This window comes from Plecotus auritus (assembly GCF_963455305.1).
Source record: "Plecotus auritus genome assembly, chromosome: 4".
Taxonomy (NCBI): domain Eukaryota; kingdom Metazoa; phylum Chordata; class Mammalia; order Chiroptera; family Vespertilionidae; genus Plecotus; species Plecotus auritus.
The window spans coordinates 154,435,400-154,447,802 of NC_137775.1; positions in this window are offsets into that span (position 1 = coordinate 154,435,400).

Below are 12,403 nucleotides of genomic sequence, written 5' to 3' on the forward strand. Positions count from 1 at the left end.
AAACTCAAACAACTAACTGAAAATAAGACCTGTGATTGTATTTATATTAGAAGCAAGTTAAACAGGTGATGCCAAATTCATATTATTTGGTGACATAAAAACCCTCCTACTGCCTATTTCATATTAAACCTAATTTAAACTTCTCTGACAACCTGCACCCTAACCCAGCTTTGTTGTAACTAGCCAATCTTAGTTTTTATAATCTTCTTCAAAATTGTATCCTATCTTGTCAGTCTGGTGTTCTCAAAGCCTTATGAATATGAGAGGGCTTCATTGTCATTATTTCCCTTTCTCTGGAATGACCTCTTTTCACTTCTTTCTCAATATATATAATCTGAGATTACACTTAAAACTGCACTTTAAATCACATTAGCTACAACCTATACCAACCTCGCTAGAAGAAATTCCAGGTTTTATAAGGACTTCCCTTTTCTAGAAATTTCCAACATTTGTTTGTGGTGAATTATAAAATATTTGTCAGACTCCAAGGAAGCAATCCTATCTAATAAAAGAGTAATATGCAAATTGACCATCACTCCAACACACAAGATGGCTGCCCCCATGTGGTCAAAGATGGCTGCCCCCATGTGGACACAAGATGGCCACCACAAGATGGCCAGCAGGGGAGGGCAGTTGGGAGGGACCAGGCCTGCAAGGGAGGGCAGTTGTGGGCAATCAGGCCAGCAGGAGAGGGCAGTTAGGGGTGACCAGGCCGGCAGGGGAGGGAAGTTGGGGGCAACTGGGCCTACAGGGGAGGGCAGTTAGGGGCAAACAGGCTGGTAGGGGAGCAGTTAGGCATCAATCAGGCTGGTAGGGGAGTGGTTAGGGGGTGATCAGGCTGGCAGGCAGAAGCAGTTAGGGGCAATCAGGAAGGCAGGCAGGTGAGCAGTTGGGAGCCAGCAGTCCTGGATTGTGAAAGGGATGTCCGACTGCCCATTTAGGCCTGATCCCAGATTGGAGAGGGTACAGGCTGGGCTGAGGGACACATACCCCACCCCCACCCCCATGCATGAATTTTGTACACTGGGCCTCTAGTACCTTAGATAATGCTCGTACAGGTCAAACTCCATTTCCAAACCCCTTTCTTCCACCAGTTGACCATGTCCCATGTGACATTGCCAGAGATTTATTGCTGTTCTTCCCAGTGTTGCAACTGGACATAAAATGTCACTACTAACTCTGCTGGAAGCACTAACAGCTCTTCAAGTGTGTGGCTCATGTAAACATGCATCACTTCTTCCTAAATCCCTAGTGCCATGTTCCTCAAGATCCTAATGAAAACTTCTGACAGTGGCCTCATCCATTCCTGTCTTCTCCTGTGAAATAAGGATTGTCTACTCATTAGTACAGACTCTCTCTAAAAGAAGTCAAAGACAAATTGAGGCTGGCTTAAGTAATTAAGCAAATAAGGTAACTAAATAAATATTGACTCATAACAACTGTGAAGTCTAAGTATGACAAAGACTTTGAGCAAATTTTGATCCATGGGTCTCTAACAAAGTTGTCTGGCTCAGTTTCTCTGCCTCTGGGCTCTGCTTCCCTCTATGTGACGACTTCATTCTTATGCAAGTTTTTCCAAATGGTAGAAAAGATGACTGCTGTCAACCTCAGGTCAATCTCTCCATAACTTATGAACCAAAGAAAGAGAGCCTAATTGCATAAAGGACTAAGATGGGTCTGCTTGGGTTGCATGTCCACCCATTTTGCCCCTCGCTGGCCCTTCTCCACATAGTCCCCACCCCATCGCAGGCATTCACCACATTATTGTCTGTGTCCATGGCCTATGCATATATGTATATATGTCCTGTGGTTAATGTCCTCCTGTCCCTCCTATCCCTCTTCCCCTCTGAAATCTGTCAGTCTGTTCCATAAATCCATGCCTCTGGACCTATTTTGTTCATCATTTTATTTTGTTCATTAGATTCCATATATAAGTGAGCTCATGTGATACTTGTCTTTCTCTGACTGGCTGATTTCATTTAGCATAATAATTTTCAGGTCGATCTATTGTGTTGAAAAAGAAAGAGCTCCTACTTGTTTTATAGCTGCATAGTATTTCATTGTGTAAATGTACTATATCTTTTTTATCTACTCATCTACTGTTGGACACTTGACCTGTTTCCAGACCTTAGCTATTATAAATAATTCTGCTATTAACATAGGGGTGTATATATTCTTTCTGATTGGTGTTTCAGGATTTTTAGAATATATTCCCAGAAGTGGGATTGATGAGTCAAAAGGAAGTTCCATTTTTAATTTTTTTTAGGCAACTCCATAGTGGCTGTACCAGTCTGCATTCCCACCAGCAGTGCACTAAGGTTCTCTTTTCTCTACATCTCACCAGCACTTGTTTGACAGTAACCATTCTGACAGGTGTGAGGTGATACTCTTTGTAGTTTTAATTTGCATTTCTCTGATGATTAGTGATGTTGAGCATTTTTTATATGTCTATTGGCCATCTCTATGTCCTCTTTGGAGAAATGTCTATCTGCCAATTTTTTAATTGGATTCTTTGTCATCCTGGTGTTGAGTTGTATTTCTTTATACATTTTTGAAATTAAACACTTATCAGATATGTCATTGCAAATAGGTTCTTTCTTATGGAGCAAGCCTGTTAAAACGGTCATTTTCTCCCTCAGTGCCAAAACGTCTGCTTAAAGAGGTTCTGAATTAAGGGCACAATGTGTCTAATGTCACTTTGCTCAGATAACTTAGACCTTGGCACTAAGTGTTGTTACCTCAGCTTCCCCTATTGAGGTAACTTTCTTTTGGAGGAACTCAAGCTTAACAACAGCAAGCTCCCCTCACACACATTCCCTCTGATCAATCAGATGGGCTTTTATGCCTTTAAGTCACAGTGATTAAGATGTTGGTTCCTTTTCTCTTAGGAGGTTCCTAATGCAAATGTGTACATAGAGCAGAGGTGCCCACTAACCCCACCGCTGACACCCAAAGTCTAACTTTGGAAATGAATGGTGCCTCATTAAATGTATTCTGAACCCCAAGTTCTAAGATTACCAAAAGGTCCCATATTATTTTCCCTCAGGGCCCATTCAGGTCCCTCCTGTATGTTATCTTTTCTTTGTTCTATGTCAGCCAACATTGGTACACTCTCTGAACTGTTATTTATTTGTGGTCTACAATTCAGAATATCTATGCAATATCAACAGGAGTATGTAGTTAAGAACGATCAAGATCTTATACTTACATGTTGTATATTATATGCATTTAATGCAGGATTTTAGTAACTAGTTTATGTGTGCCTTGAGATGAAAAAGGTTGAAAATCACTGGCATAGAAGGAGTTTGGGGAGATAAAAAGTGGATAGATGAAGCAGGAGCAATTAGGAGCCTTGCAAGCCATTTTTAAGAGTTTGGATATGATCAGATATGCACTTTAGAAAGATAACGCTGACTACAATGTGGAGAATGGATTAAAAGGGGATAAGACAGAGCAAGGAGATCAGTAGTGGAATCTGTTTAATAACCCAAGGGATGTTTTTAAAAATTGAATGCAGAAGTTTCCCAAATTAGAGCAACTCATATAAGATACTCTGGCAGCGGATCCGTGCTCTCTTTGGCTCTCTGCAGCTTCAGCTAATGGGGTCACCAGGAAAGGAAGAAGGCAGGACCAAAGACAACAGAAGACAGAGCAAGTGGTTGACTTATGGAACAAGTAGTCATAACTTGGTGGGTTACAACTTGACCCATCTACTTTAGTTTGGTTAATTTATGTTCCATAGTCTAAGATGATTCTCAAACTTTACTAGGCATTAGAATCACATGGGGAGCTTGTCAAACTCCGATTGATGGGCTCCACTCCCAGAGTTTCTGATTCAGTAGGTCTGAGTGAAACCTGAGAATTTTCATTTATAACAAGTACCAAGGTGATGCTGCTGCTGGTCCAGAGACAAGACTTAAGGACCAATGTCTAAGGCTATCATTTTGGAAATGAGAATAGAAACATTTTTTTTTTCCTGGAGTAACTAACTTCTCTCATTTTATTATTTTATTAATTTAGCTATATGAAGTCCTTTTAGTTTCACATCTTGTGTACCGAAAAACCACCAAAATGAAAACAATGACTAAGAAGCTACAGTATGCTTTTTTTTTAAATTATAGATGTGAGAAGTAAATACAGACTTGAAGAATATTCTCAAAATACTTTCCATGCTGATTCTTTTGCTTTTTAAAAATGTTATTCTGATTCAAATAAGAAAGGACACCCATGCTTTTAGAACAGGGCATATACAATGTGAGAGTATATACTAACCTGAAGGTTTACTACTGTTCATGATTTAGAAAATGTTGTCCCCCATAACCATCACAGTGGTATGTCCAACCTATGTGTCTGTCTGAAATGAGTCCACAACTATGACAAACCCCAGTACCTGGGCTGACTGGCTGTCTCAGAACTGAGTCAGAATCAAGTACATCTTACTCTGACCATGCTAATTCGTTATTCTTTATGTGGCATTATTGTTCTTTTTGTTCTCTAGGAACCTTGATTAGTTTACACAAGACCCCTTTTCTTTAAGCAAAACATTATCAAGAAAATTTGATTTTATAGTTAAGCCTGATGTGTTTCTCAAATGCACACAAATCTTTTCAAAGTTCTTATTAAAATGAAATATAATTTTTTAACTGTGCATAGTTCAGTCACATCAAAAATAACTTCAGACAGATACTTTGTGTTCTTTATGTTTTTTAATATAAAACAATTTTCATTCTTAAAAAATAGTTGCACAATGTCAAAGGTTTTAATATTACTCTTTCTGCTTATCACATTAACACTTCTTATGCCAATTGGTGAATAAAGTCCTACAGAGATAGCAAACACTCTTTATATTGAATAATTTACATATATATATATATATATATATATATATATATACACACACATACACACCTTGGCATGTTTTCACCAGCATTATTTTTAGCAGTAACAAAACGAAATCTACTCAAAAGCCAAAAACATAATAATCACTGTATACTTTTATTTCTAAAAATATACCAAGAGGGAACATCACTAGGATTATGAATATAAAAGTAGAACCATCAAAATAAAATGAAATGATGCTATTTTGAAATTAAGGAACTGGATGACTTCTCAATTAGGAAAAAAAATCTGGCTTAACAGATGGATCCTGAACTGAGCCCGGAAGGTGAATAGGGTTAGCTTTATTGGACCATGACCATTAGCCACAGCTTTGCCCTTTGCTTGTCTTTTACTAACAATACTTTACCTGACTGGAATGTCCAGAAATGAGGTGACTATTAAATTAGCTTTTGGGAGCTTCTTAAAAACTGACAGGAGGAGCCAAACCAATACTTTTAATTTACTGATCATTCCAGATTAACTCACCAAACAACATGAGAACTTGCAATTAATTTTAGGTAGTTGCTAGATTTTAACTTTACCCCAAATTTCCCTGATACACTCGTTTTCAATAAGATGGTCCCTGCATGAACCAAAATTCCATTACAAAGAAATAATATGTCTCCAACCTTGCAGTCCTCACTTCCATGTCCTTAAGAACTTTTAATTTATCCAAAGCAATTTCAGTATTTTAGGGCAATGAAAATATTTTAATGATACATTATAATTAGAGACAAAAACCCCTTGAAGTCTCTGTGAGCCCATAGAAAGGTTTACTGTTCATTATTTAAATCATATAAAAGGTGTCTTAAAAATTATTATTTGTGTCAGGAACAATTTTTGGAATACCTACTCACCACTCAAGAAACATTTACTAAATACCAATGCAAAGCATGCTTTCCAATATAATAGTTTCACTTTACATGCATAGATTGGAAGGATGACAGCACTAAGATGGCAGCATACATTGTTCCTAACTTCATTCCTCCTTACAAGAAGAGCAAGTGTTAAACAGAAAACCACACACACACAAATAGCATCACTCATGCTAAAAACCCATGATGCAAAACCTAAATTCAATACCTGGTCTAATAGCAGTTTCTACCTCTCCCAGAAACATAATGTTAATCAACCAGACTGGGATTTCCTGTTCAAGCACCAGTCAAGTAAATTTATCACATGGGCCCTCTCTATCCCTCACAGATGGAAGAGGCAATCTGCATGATTATAATCCTTCCCCTCCTCTTCCTCCAAACAAAATGTGTTCTGGCCCCAAAATAATCATTTGGTTTTTTTCTTTTGTTTATAGCTCCCTTGCCCCACCCTTCTTCCTATAAAAATCTTCCATTTTGTACAACCCCTGGAAGTACCCTTCAATTGCTAGGTGAGATGCTTTCTGATTCATGAATCGCTTGCAGTGGTTCTCAACCTTTCTAATGCCGCGACCCTTTAATACAGTTCCTCAGGTTGTGGTGACCCCCAACCATAAAATTATTTTTGTTGCTACTTCATAACTGTAATTTTGCTACTGTTATGAATCGTAATGTAAATACTGTGTTTTCCAATGGTCTTAGGCGACCCTGCTAGCGGTTCTCAACCTGTGGGTTAAGACCATTGGAAAACACAGATATTTACATTACGATTCATAACAGTAGCAAAATTACAGTTATGAAGTAGCAACGAAAATAATTTTATGGTTGGGGGTCACCACAACCTGAGGAACTGTATTAAAGGGTTGCGGCATTAGGAAGGTTGAGAACCACTGGCTAAAGGAAACCAATTAAACCTCCAAATTTACTCAGTTGAAGTTTTTTGTTTGTTTGATTTTAAACACAGCTAACTATTCAAGAACAAGACAGCACAGAGAATCCTAGAACGTGGGGCTATGGCCAAAGCACTCGTTACACCTCAGAGACCAAGACAGATTGCTTTAGAAGGGTAATAGAGGGGGCTACACACTGATTGCTCTGCTCTCACTCAGGCCAGCACAGCACCATGGGAAGACTTCTCCCTCGAGTCTTCAGTTTCTTCAGTGAGAAAATAACCCAGGGGGGACAACCAGCACCTCCTCCCAGCACTGTGGGTTGCTTTGAAGGAGCCCCTACTCTTCTGATTTCATACCAAGGGTATGCTCCACCTCTGGGAATCTGACTGTAACAGAGAAAAGGGAGGGGTGTGCAACAAACACCAGACCTTGGAACATGAAGCCCATACCTGCAATGCCCAAGTAGTCATCCTAACCAGTGCCTTTGCTCATCTGTGAACATAGCTGGGGGAGACTCTGGCCAGGGAATTCAGTGGGTGCAGAGCTGCCTAATTCAAATCTCAAATGAGTTTTGCTGGCCCTAGAGCCAGGTTTGTCCACAACCAAGCAAGGAGATGAATCACTGCCCTACTCACTGTGGAGAGTCTGCAGGCCCTGTCTGAACAGAAAGGCTGGCAACTACTCTTGGAAGCAGTCCAGCCCAGTGGCACTGGAGCCAGAGGTGGACAGGCAGAACCGATTACCCCTAGAACAAAGCCATGAGGGTGTGGAGCATTCCTCTGTTACTCATAGACAGGGGAATTAATTCATAGCCAAGGCTGAGAGTAGTTCCCAGACCCCTATTTTAATCCTTACCTGAGGATATTTTTCCATTGATTTTTTTAGAGAAAGAGAGAGAGAGAAACATTGATGTGAGAAAGACACTTCAATTAGTTGCCTCCTGCATGTGCCCAACACATTGAACCTACAACCCAGGTATGTGACCTTTACCAGGAGTCAAATCTGAGATGCTTCTGTGCACAAAACCACCGAGCCACCAGACCCTCTTGATTGCAGAGCCTGTTTGGGAAATTCAGAGCAGCCTGGAGCAACCTCTCCCCTTCCTGTCCAGACCTGAGTGCTGAGACACAGCTCCACCCACTGTGAAGACTGTCTTCAGGCCCTATCTAACCAGAATGACTGGAGACAATTTCTGGAAGTTGTGCATCCCAGAAACTCTCAAGCTGAGAGGTGGGCTGGTTGAGCCTATAGTTTGCAGAGCAAAGCCATGACCATGCTTGTTCAGGGAATATGGGGTCCAGATTGACTTGAGTTATGACAACAAAGCTGGCTTTAGAGCAGCTTCTCTCACTGTGGCCAGGGTGTAAACATAATCTGTAGGACCATCAATGCTGAACACAGCCTATCTGACAAGGCACCTAACAAGGCACACAGGAAGCTGCATAGCCATTCCACAGCTTAAGTACGGTGGCACCTGAACAGAGCACAGCCCATGACTTCCCTCATTTGCAGAGCAAAACCAATGGGAATTCAGTACACACTCTGGGCTGGTTTGTGTCCCAAATAATAAGCTGTACAGGACACTGGGTTCTGTTCTGCCACACTGGCAGGGTAGAGAAGCTCCATCTACCATTGTAGCACTTAGTGCCAACCATCTAGTAAGCTTGAACGGAGAAACCAGGAAACAGCAGAGTCCTTTCTGCAGCCTCACTTGCGTAGGGAACCAAGCCAGCAGTCCTATCCAGTGGTTCTCAGACAGTGGCACACCTGCTCCCCACCTCCATCCTCAATGCTTTAACAGTCACTTTGCCCCCAAATTGACAATAATAGCAAGTCCCACATAGTTATCAGCAGACATACCCAGAAACCCAAACTGTTTTGACTGGTGAAGACTATCATGGCCAAATGAACTTGTTAAGTCTGGAATCAAGGATCATGAAAAATCAGGTAACTATGACACCAACGAAGGGGACTAATAAAGCTCCCATATGACCCTAAAAAAATAAATATCTACGAACCGTCAGACAAAAAATTCAGAATAATTCTCTTAAGAATGTTTCATGAATGACAGTCACACACCATGTAATGATAGGGATACATCCTGAGAAATGCATCATTGGTGTAAACATCATACGCAAATCTAGGTGGCATAGTTACTACACATCTAGACTATATGGTAAACCAGTTGTATATATGGTCTTTTGTTGATCAAAATGCTGTTATTGGCACAGGACTGTACAATAATGTACAGATAGACAACTAAACAAAATTAAGAAAACAATGCATAAACAAAATGAGAAGTTCAATAAGGAAATAGCAACCGTCAAAACAACAACAACAAACTGCAACAGAAACCTTAGCATTGAAAACACAACTGAAGTAAAGACTTCAACCGAAAGTTACAACAGTAGACTCAACCATGCAGAAGTAAAATATAACTCAGTTGTCTTGTAAGATTGACAAAGAATATGATTATCATTTTGAATATTTTGAGGAAAAAATAATTTTGTAAGAAATAAAATGTGAACAAAATATTTACAGCACTCTTTTCTGTCTCTCCCCCTCCCCTTATTTTGGTACCAACGTGAGTGATAAAATTGAAATATTTGCCTCTGGCCAATGTAATAAATATTAAGCAGGAGGCCCAAGGTTTTGGAAGTTGGCAATGTGTACAGGTTGATAAACGCACAATTTAATCATAGCCCTTTAGAACAGGAAGAGAAATTAGAGATAATCTACTTCCACACCCTCATTTACCTATGAAGACACTGAAGCCCAGAGCTAATAGAGTACTCTTTGTAGGTGTCTCTTTACCATATTTGTCCTTGTAGTGTAGATCGTACTTCTGGTGATACTTTCTGGTAAGTAAGGTATAGTATAAACTAGGGAAAAACTGTTTGGTGGCTCTCAAATTTCTGTGTGCTAGGGGGTTTATTAAACAAGTCCATGCCCAGAGAGCCAATTCAGGAGCTCTGAATGAGGCCCAGGTATATGAAATTTCAGTAGTGATTGTGATGAAAGCATCGTGATTGGCATGCGAGTCATCCTGGGTTAGTACTGAGGAATAGAGGACTGTAGAATGTACAAGTTTTAGAAAGGGATTTTATGCTGAGTGAGCACAGTTTTCCAAATAAGTCGCAGCTTTTTCATTAATAATCTATGAAATTGTTTTTCCCTTGCTTTGCAACTATAAGGAGACCACAGAGCAATACTTGAGTAACTCCCCACACTCAACAAACAACCAGAATCACTTGGGGATACTTGTAAGAATCCAGACTCACAGGCCCTTCCCTGGAGAGTCTTATTTATGGAGAGCTATGAGTTGGGGTCCAGGAATCTGTAGTTTTCACAATCACTCCTGATAATTTTAATAACCGACCCAGTTTAAAAACTGGGCCCTGACTTATGGTATTAAAATAGACGTCAGAGTTTCTCAACTTTGGTACACAGAATCAACGAGGGGAATCAGTAAAACAGTTACCTCCTGAATGGTCTGGAGCAAGTCCAAGAATTTCCATTGTTGCAGTTCCCAGTTTCTGTAACCCAGGCTGGATGATGCTGTGCAAACTGAGGCAGCTGGTTCACAGTAAAATGCTCAGAGGCTGTGCAAAGGCTCCGCAGAAACCCGAACGTCTGCCCACTGTTGCCCGAAGAACCACAAAATGGCTTGACGGCTTTTATTCCCTCCAAACCTGACACAAGGCTTCTGATTAGTGGACTCTAAACTGGAAGCCGCTGGTAGAGATTCTGGCAAATGTGGTCCCAGGTTTCTTGCTGTTACCATGGGTGGGTGCAGTGTGGGGTGCGATGAGGATGGATGGATCGTGAGGCTGGGAAGCTAAAAGAGGCAGAATCATTTTTCCAATTGCCACACAAAAGGTAGCACAAGTGTGCACATACGTTTTAGTAGTAATTTGTCACAAACTTTGAAAGTCAGTTAATCGCTGACCATATTCAAAATCTGGGTGGATTAGTAGGATCTGAAGGTCTAGATAAGAGAGTTAAAAGAGAGACAAGATTTTGAAGGTTGAGGTGAACCGGTTGAGATCACACTGCTCAATGTGACTAATATCATAGATGCAATAAGAGGCTTAGCAAGGCCCGGAAGTAATGTGATCCACGAAGGACATCAGTGCACCCAAATGTAGACTCCACACGGGCATCCGAAAACTATTCTCACATGTGCAAATGACCAATATAAAGACCAGGCTTTGAAAGCAAAAACACAGATCACAAGAAGGGCCACAGCTCTGTGTTGGGAAAATAGAGGCTTGCACAGAATAGAGTATGTTTCAAATGAAAAGACAAGAGAGCAAAGAAGACTGAAATCTGTTCTAAATAAGCAGAGATAAGTCTCATGTTCACCAGGCAAAGGGATGCACTAATATGCAATGATGAAAGTTAAAATAAGAAAAAAAATTCAGACAAGTGTTAAAGTAAAAAAATCATTGAAACCTGTAAAGAATTTTTGTGAGTTTATTTGAGCCAAATTGTCGACATATGCCAGGAAGCAGAACCTCAACGACTTGAGATAATGCTCCGGAGACTGGCCGGTTACATTTGTATTTATACATTGCAATCAAAGGAAAGGGACGAAGGTGGATTACATGAAATCCATTGGTGATAGACTAGAGAGGTAGGAGAAAGCAAAGCGGGGAAACCCCTGGGATTGGATAAAAAGTAAAATGATGGACACATACTTAGGTGGGTGCAGGAACAATTAACATGATAATGAAGGAATTTGTGGTATCTGTCCTGGTGCCCAGCACATTAAGTTGTGCCCCAAGGGCTCCAGAAAAAGGGAAGTTACAAGTTACACAGACATTTCAAAAGGTATCTTACCTAATAATAGAGAAACATGTAAACTGACCATACCTCCGCTATGCCCACAGCCAATCAGAGTGAGTATGCAAATTAACCCAACAAAGATGGCAGTTAATTTGCATACATACCTGGGTCCTGGGAACCCCCTCGGCACCTAGGTCACCCCCAGCCGGCCATCGGACAGAGGCTTTAGGCTTGGGAAGGAGCTGAGCCTGCAATCGGAGGTGCGGGGGTGGGGTGGGGAGAACCCCTTCCCAAGCCTAAAGACTGGGGCGGAGGCTTTAGGCTTGGGAAGGGGCCGAGCCTGGGATCGGAGGGAAGGGGATAAAATCAATGGAAACATATCCTCAGGTGAGGATAAAAAGAAAAATAAAGAAAGAAATGTCATATCCTATGAAAGACACATATTGAAAATGCTTAAAGAAAGTTGTCATTTTTTCATGGTGAAGGGACTGGAGTCCATGTTGATGAAAATACCTTGGTGGCTGTGGTGACTGGCAGTGGCTGCAGTAGTGGGGTGATGGGGCTGGCGCCTTCCCCTGATCAGCCCAGTCACCTCCTGCAAAGGGAGGTCAGACTGCTCCACCAGGGAGTGGGCCTAAGCCATCAGTAGGATGTCCCCTGAGGGCTCCCAGTCTGTGAGAGGGGGCAGGCTGGGCTGAGGGACCCCTCCCCAGTGCATGAAAGACCAGAACAACTGCTCGACCAGTCACTATGAGGCACGCTGACCACCTCTCGGTCCCTTTCCCTGGCCATCAGGCTCTGATTGCCCAATGGTAAACGGGGATCTGGGGTGGGTGGCGGCGGGGGGTGGGGCCAGTGAGTGGGTGGAACAGCTGATCTCTTGGTCCCTCCCCCTGGCCAGCAGGCTATGATCACCTGATGGTGAACAGGGAACTGGGGGTGAGTGGCAGGGGGCTCAGGCAGTGCCAGGCC